The sequence below is a fragment of the Athene noctua genome, chromosome 2, assembly GCF_965140245.1.
Source record: "Athene noctua chromosome 2, bAthNoc1.hap1.1, whole genome shotgun sequence".
In the NCBI taxonomy this organism is placed as follows: Eukaryota; Metazoa; Chordata; class Aves; order Strigiformes; family Strigidae; genus Athene; species Athene noctua.
Genome location: NC_134038.1, coordinates 53,173,479 through 53,179,568, shown reverse-complemented (window position 1 = coordinate 53,179,568; position 6,090 = coordinate 53,173,479).

Here is a 6,090-nt window from a genome sequence, read left to right as displayed (position 1 = left end):
TTGTGGCTAGCATCTCCATCCCCTGCTGCCTTTCTGGATCTGCGCTTTCCATCTGAACCTCTAGCTGCAACACCGGGTTTCACTGCAAGGACCCACATCTTATCCTGTCCTGTTACTCTGAAATGTCCCCTACCAGCAGTAGCCCCATTCTAGTTTTAACGTTTTTGTAGGAATACACAATAAGGACAGAATTTCACTTTCTTTTTCAAAACCCAAATCTTTACCTCAATCCTAACACTAGGTTCAGAACTGACCCTTCTCAGTTCATAGCCACCACCCCCAGATGTTTTCCCATTTTCATGACCGCAAGGAATGAAGAAATTCACCAAGATCCTGCAGCATCCATGAGGAGAAGGACAATGTTTAGAGGTAAGGAGTTGGTGATTCTGGGCCCATTATGCAGCCATGATGACAAGTACAGCTAAAATTCACCAGCAATGCTGCAACAAGTGAGTCACAATTATTGCTAGTGCCTCTAAGATGCATGGTACTAGGTAAGACCTTCTGCTGGGAGGGATGAGTGATGCATGCAAGATTTGGGAAGGCTGCATCCAGCAGAAAATTATTAATATTCAAATTAGGGTTTCTGAAGAAATGAGCTGAGACAGAGTTTTGCTGATTGTTGAGTTTTACGAAGCCTAATGCCAGGAGCACCCAATTATCTTAATTGGAGTACAAGTGGGGATCCATGGGTAATGTTTAAACTGGAAGGAGGGATAGGGTATTTGGTAGGATTCAGGTCACATGTAAATGAAGATCTTTTTTTTTTGTGGATTTTTCAAGGTCAGAAGGCTTGTGAACAGTGCCATGGCCACAGCGAGTTTAAGATGATCTGGGAGAAATTGAGGCCCCTGTTTTGTAGCTATTCTAGGACTGGGATCATGGATGCTGGGTGGAAAGGACAGATTTTTGTTTCCAGCATTTCGCAAGTCCCATACATCCTAAAGTCAACTTCTGTTTAAAGCTAGGGTTGGAAATGGCATTACATTTGGAGTATGCAATAAGGAGCTGGTGCAAGGGATGTGGGATTGTATCTGATAGAGATGCTCAGGATTATAAAGTGGGGATCAATACTAGGAGTTGAAAATGGCTTTTCATTATTTACTAGCCACATGGGAACTATTTTAGGCAGTTAAATCTGCTTGTAGATCCTTGGCTTTCAGCAACAGCTTTTTTTAAAATGAGACTGGACATGCTCCTTTCCCTAAGGAAGACTGGGAAATCAGCTGTAATCTTGCAGAGACATGAGGCATGGCTACAGTGGTGAATTCTGGGTACGTGAGCTTGAAAGAAACTTGGATTACAGAGGACTAGGTAATGTGCCAGGATTTCAGCAGGGAGGTAACCTCTATGGCAGGCACCCAGGGAAACAGGCAGGCTAGTTCAAGCGCAAGACACGGAAGTGTGGGATCATAGCTGAAGCGCTTGGAATGATATAATTAACTTGAAAGAGGGATGCAGCTGCATAAACTTCACATCCGTACTCGCTCTAGAGAAGGAGCAAGCTCCTGTGATTGAAGTGTGATAAAAGGAGCCCTTCATTTGACGGCACAAAGCAATGCATGTTGAGGTCCAAGAAGCAACTTTTCCGTCTATGAGGGTAACTCTTTTTGCCCATCCACCTGTATGTACTTGCATGCCCTGCAGAACGATGTAACAAAATTATGTCAACAGTCACAAGACTACTTGATGTGTTTCTTTCCCTTTATGATAATCCACAGAGGCCAAAGATGGCTGGGCCATGTGAGCCACCCCCTTCAGAGACCTGCAGCCATAGCTGCTCCTCCTGGGTCAGCCGGCACGGTGCCAGGCTTACCACTGCTCTGCCAGAAATACACAAAGTACAGCATACAGGATGAGTGCAAATATCCAACAGAGATGTTAAAATGAGGTTTGTATCCTCATGCGGAGTAAAGTGCTGTATTACTGACTGCAGAAACATATACCACCTGAGGATGGCAAAGGGCCTTAAAGCACAGAGCAAAAGCATAACTGAGAATCAAGTAGAAATACAGATTTTAAACATTATAATGAACACTGTGGAATTTCAGAAAGCATAGAAGCCCTGTCACAATTAAGGCAATGTTAGTATCAGACCAGGACTCCTTAATTGTGACTTTCAGACCAGCATCTTGAATTCTGTTACCCCACCCAGAGGTGTCGATAGGTTGTGTTTCACCGCCCAGTGAGACATGCTGGCAGTGCAAAAACATGCTCAGACATAAAAATGCAAATCAACTCACCTCATTAAATTCTACATAGGGGATCAAATGCTGTAGAACAGTTACTTTTTTTTTTTTTTTAATTAACCATTTGCAGAGAGCAAGACAAATTCTTCCCAGCTTTCTAACTGACATCAGAGCAGGCACTGGGTTAATTCTTCCCTCTAAGAAAGAAGTGCTGTGGCCCATAAAGAACAGCTGCTGCTTACATGGGAGTTTACTTTTGGGCCATTTTTACCTTTTTTTGCTTACGCAGGACATGATGAATTATTCTTTTTAAAAAAATCCATATTTCCTTCATTTTATCTTAGTTAAAAACACCTTGTATTTGCACTAACAATGAAAAAAAAAAAGTTTGAGGCTTTTTTGCAGGAAAATTAATTTTCTGTAAACATTTTTTTTTAAGTAAGGGAACTACTGTATGAGCTTCTGTCTGTGAGCTCATATACTTCAGAGTGGGAGTTGGACACGCTTCACCAGTTAAAGAGTTCTTGCTTCCCCTGCCACCACCCCTCAGAGACCAGAGTATAAATGCATTCATGAATTTAAATGCACTTATTTTAAATAAAGAATCCACAGGAGTCACAGAAAAAAACCCAACATGCCAAGATTTACAAGTGTTCAAAGTTAAACCTTTAATGTGCAGCCTAACATACTCCTTTCACAAGAGTATTTGCCTTCAAGAACATGCAGTATCCGTTAGCACATACAGGGAGATCAACATCTGTGTTCACGGATTTGCACACACAGGGAATGAATGTAAACTATTTTTCAGGTCCATGCTGGATGCTCATATTGAATTATTGTCCTTATACTTAGTTGTAGATCTAGCATTTCTATGCACACAGCCATATTAATGCTGTTTCCCTTGAAGAATATATTATGATAGGGATCCCTGCAAAAGCCAAGGGCAAGAAGGTCTCCCAGAGTGCTTTTGAAAGTCTTCCCCACAAAAGTTTGTCTTCAAACCTCTGAGTTCAGATGTTCCGAAGTTGCAGCTTATTTTTTTAAAGTTCTCCACGAAGCTTTGTTGATGTGTGGCCTCAGGACAGTTCTGCTATTTATTTTTATTTTACTTGCCCAGAAAAAATAAACCAGGTGGAACCAAGAAACTAAAATAATCTACTTACTACCTTCCACAAGAGGGTGCAGTTGCATTTTGTTAAATCTGGAGCCAACCACAACTAATAAAAGGACTGCAGCAACAGCTGCCTAGCTGCCTACAGAAATGACTAACAAAACAATCATAGAAAAAAAAACACACCTCAACAAGAGCGGTGAAAGACCAGAAAAATTATACTGAAACACACTGAATGTATTAATAAACAGCACTGTTTGTCAGGTGATGTTGTATAAAAAACCTAATAGACTTAAAATACCTTTCAAACCTCCATGGGATCCATTTGTAATTTGTTTTCTTTGAGCTAGTGAAGAGCCACAAGTGCTCCAAGGGGAAGTCCTCAGCTATTAAGTCCACTCTTCCATTTTAATTTGACTTCCCAGACACTCCCAGAAACATTATGCAGGAAGCAGAGCATTTTCTGATTTTACCAGCATAAATCTACAATGACCCTGGGCCCTTCAATAGCTCACCCTGCATTCCCTGGCGTGTGATGAAGGTCAGAGTCATTAGTGGCCATTCTGCATGTCGACTAGCAAGGGTTGTTTATATTGCTGTAGTTTTTATTAGGAATGCATCTAACAGACCTTCCATGGGGACTAGCAACCCATTGTGAAAACAGTACACACAAAGAACAAAAAAAATTATACATACCTGCAAGACCCAGGTGAAAGATTGTATAACTTAGCTGACCAAATGACCCATGTGCCAACAGGCATGATGCCAACAGTCATCTTCAAATACCTGTTGAGCTCTTGATTCGGTTTGTTGCTCTGCTCTTCTTGCTCCTTGGTCCCTTAAGCCCATGTCACCCAAAGCTGTGCACTCCCCATGTCTCAGTGCCTTCTGATCAATATGGGACACTTTGGTCTGGCTATCATATATCATCTGAGAGGTGCTGATAAATATTCGGAGTGCTTGACACTGGCTGGTCTGTGGATCACTTCTGCCCCTAAACTTGGGTGAATTACCCATTTATTATACTTAGAAAAACACATGATTAACTTGGGCAATGGGAAATAACATGCTCTGTCTTCTACCCAGTACTGTCAGGATGAAGCTTGTCCTAATACAGAAGAAGCCAGGACAAAGTCTGTCACATTTAAAGCAGAAGTTGCCCTGAAAAACAGACATTAAGATGGCCATCAGTTCTGGAAAATCAGTGACTCATGGCCACTGTTACAAGGCTATAAAATGGCCTGGCAGGTTATCCTAACTACCCACATCTTCAAAATTCCTTAAGAGTACCACATCTCATATTTTTCCCCAAATACTTTGCTGTCGTTGTTAAAAAGAGGTTGATGCCCATTTTTTAGAACTGAACTTACTAAATAACGATTAATTTTGCTGTATGTTTATAAAGCTAAAAGTATGTTTCCAAACATACAAGCCTTTGCTTGGAGGACAGAGACTTTTTTTTAAAAGCAGTGTTCAGTTTTTTTAAAAATGCCCAGTCCTAGCAAAACAACTGTGAAATCTCAGATGTGATTTTACATCTGAAAGGCCCAAGCCTTCCATCAGAGCTCTTTTAAGTTTTTTAAGCAGAGTTTTTGAGTGCCTCTGTGAAACATCATATTTTAAGTATGTTGAAACCTACTAAGTCGTGCCACATGGATTTCATCATGTTATGTTTGGTATCTATGAAATATACTTACCTTCATATAAAATTCTTATTGCTAGTTGGAGCAGTCCTAAGATTCTCTAGGGAGGGCATTTTCAAACGCGCTTAGTTTTGGCTTGACTGCTTCCCTCTATTGCTGCTCCAGAATTTTCTGTTCATAGTTTTTAATAGAAAAGTGGTTTCTGTAATGTTGATTTTTTTCCACAGGAAAAAGTTGGTTATGCCAAAACAATGTAATGTCCCTTTGGGAAAATAAAAAATCAAAATGTTTTGAACTGTCCAAGTGAATCTAAATGTTTTGCTTCAGGATGGTATGTCATTACTCATCATGAGTTTGTCATGGTTTAGGTCCCTCATTTTCCCCCCATCATCTGGGGTTCCTGAATGGATTACATTTTCCATCAAGAACAATAGAGTCCCTTCTAGCTGTGTTATGATGTTACATCAAAGATGTCCCAAGCCCACATTTTTAAACCAAAATATTTTGGAACTTTCCATCTTTTATTTTTCTTCCCAATTAGAAAACAAAAGTAAAAATATGGGACAACATAGAACACACAGTCTGATTTTATGGGCTCTATTTTGAAGGAACAAGGAGTGGGGTAAGCAAATTCTTGTGCTTTGGAAAATCCCACTTTAATCAAAATTGAAAGGAAGAACAAGCAGAAGTAAGCATCATGTGAGCCATACTAATGTAATCTTTAATGCCAGGTATTTTTCTTTATATTTGTCTGCATATTATTAACTAGCATTGCCCCACTATTATGAGAATGATAAATGTATCTTTATATCCCATCATTTACAATTTATTCCATGAGAAATTAAATGCCAGATATGCAATGCTATCTAGCTTCCACAAACTGTTTCATGAACTGTAGGAAGGGTAAGTAAATAGTGAAATATGATGTTCCTTTAAAAACAAAAATCAAAGGTTTTTATATTCCTTCCAATGTTTACACTTCTCTGAAACAACAGGATCAATTACTTGCATATTCAAAGAAGAAAAAAAAAAAAAAGTAGTACTTGCCAGCTGCCTTTCTTAGAATAATTCAAAATTTGGAGAAATGTATGATGGTAAAACCTCTCCTTTCTTAAAAAAATATTTAAAAAAAAAAAAATTGTCTGCT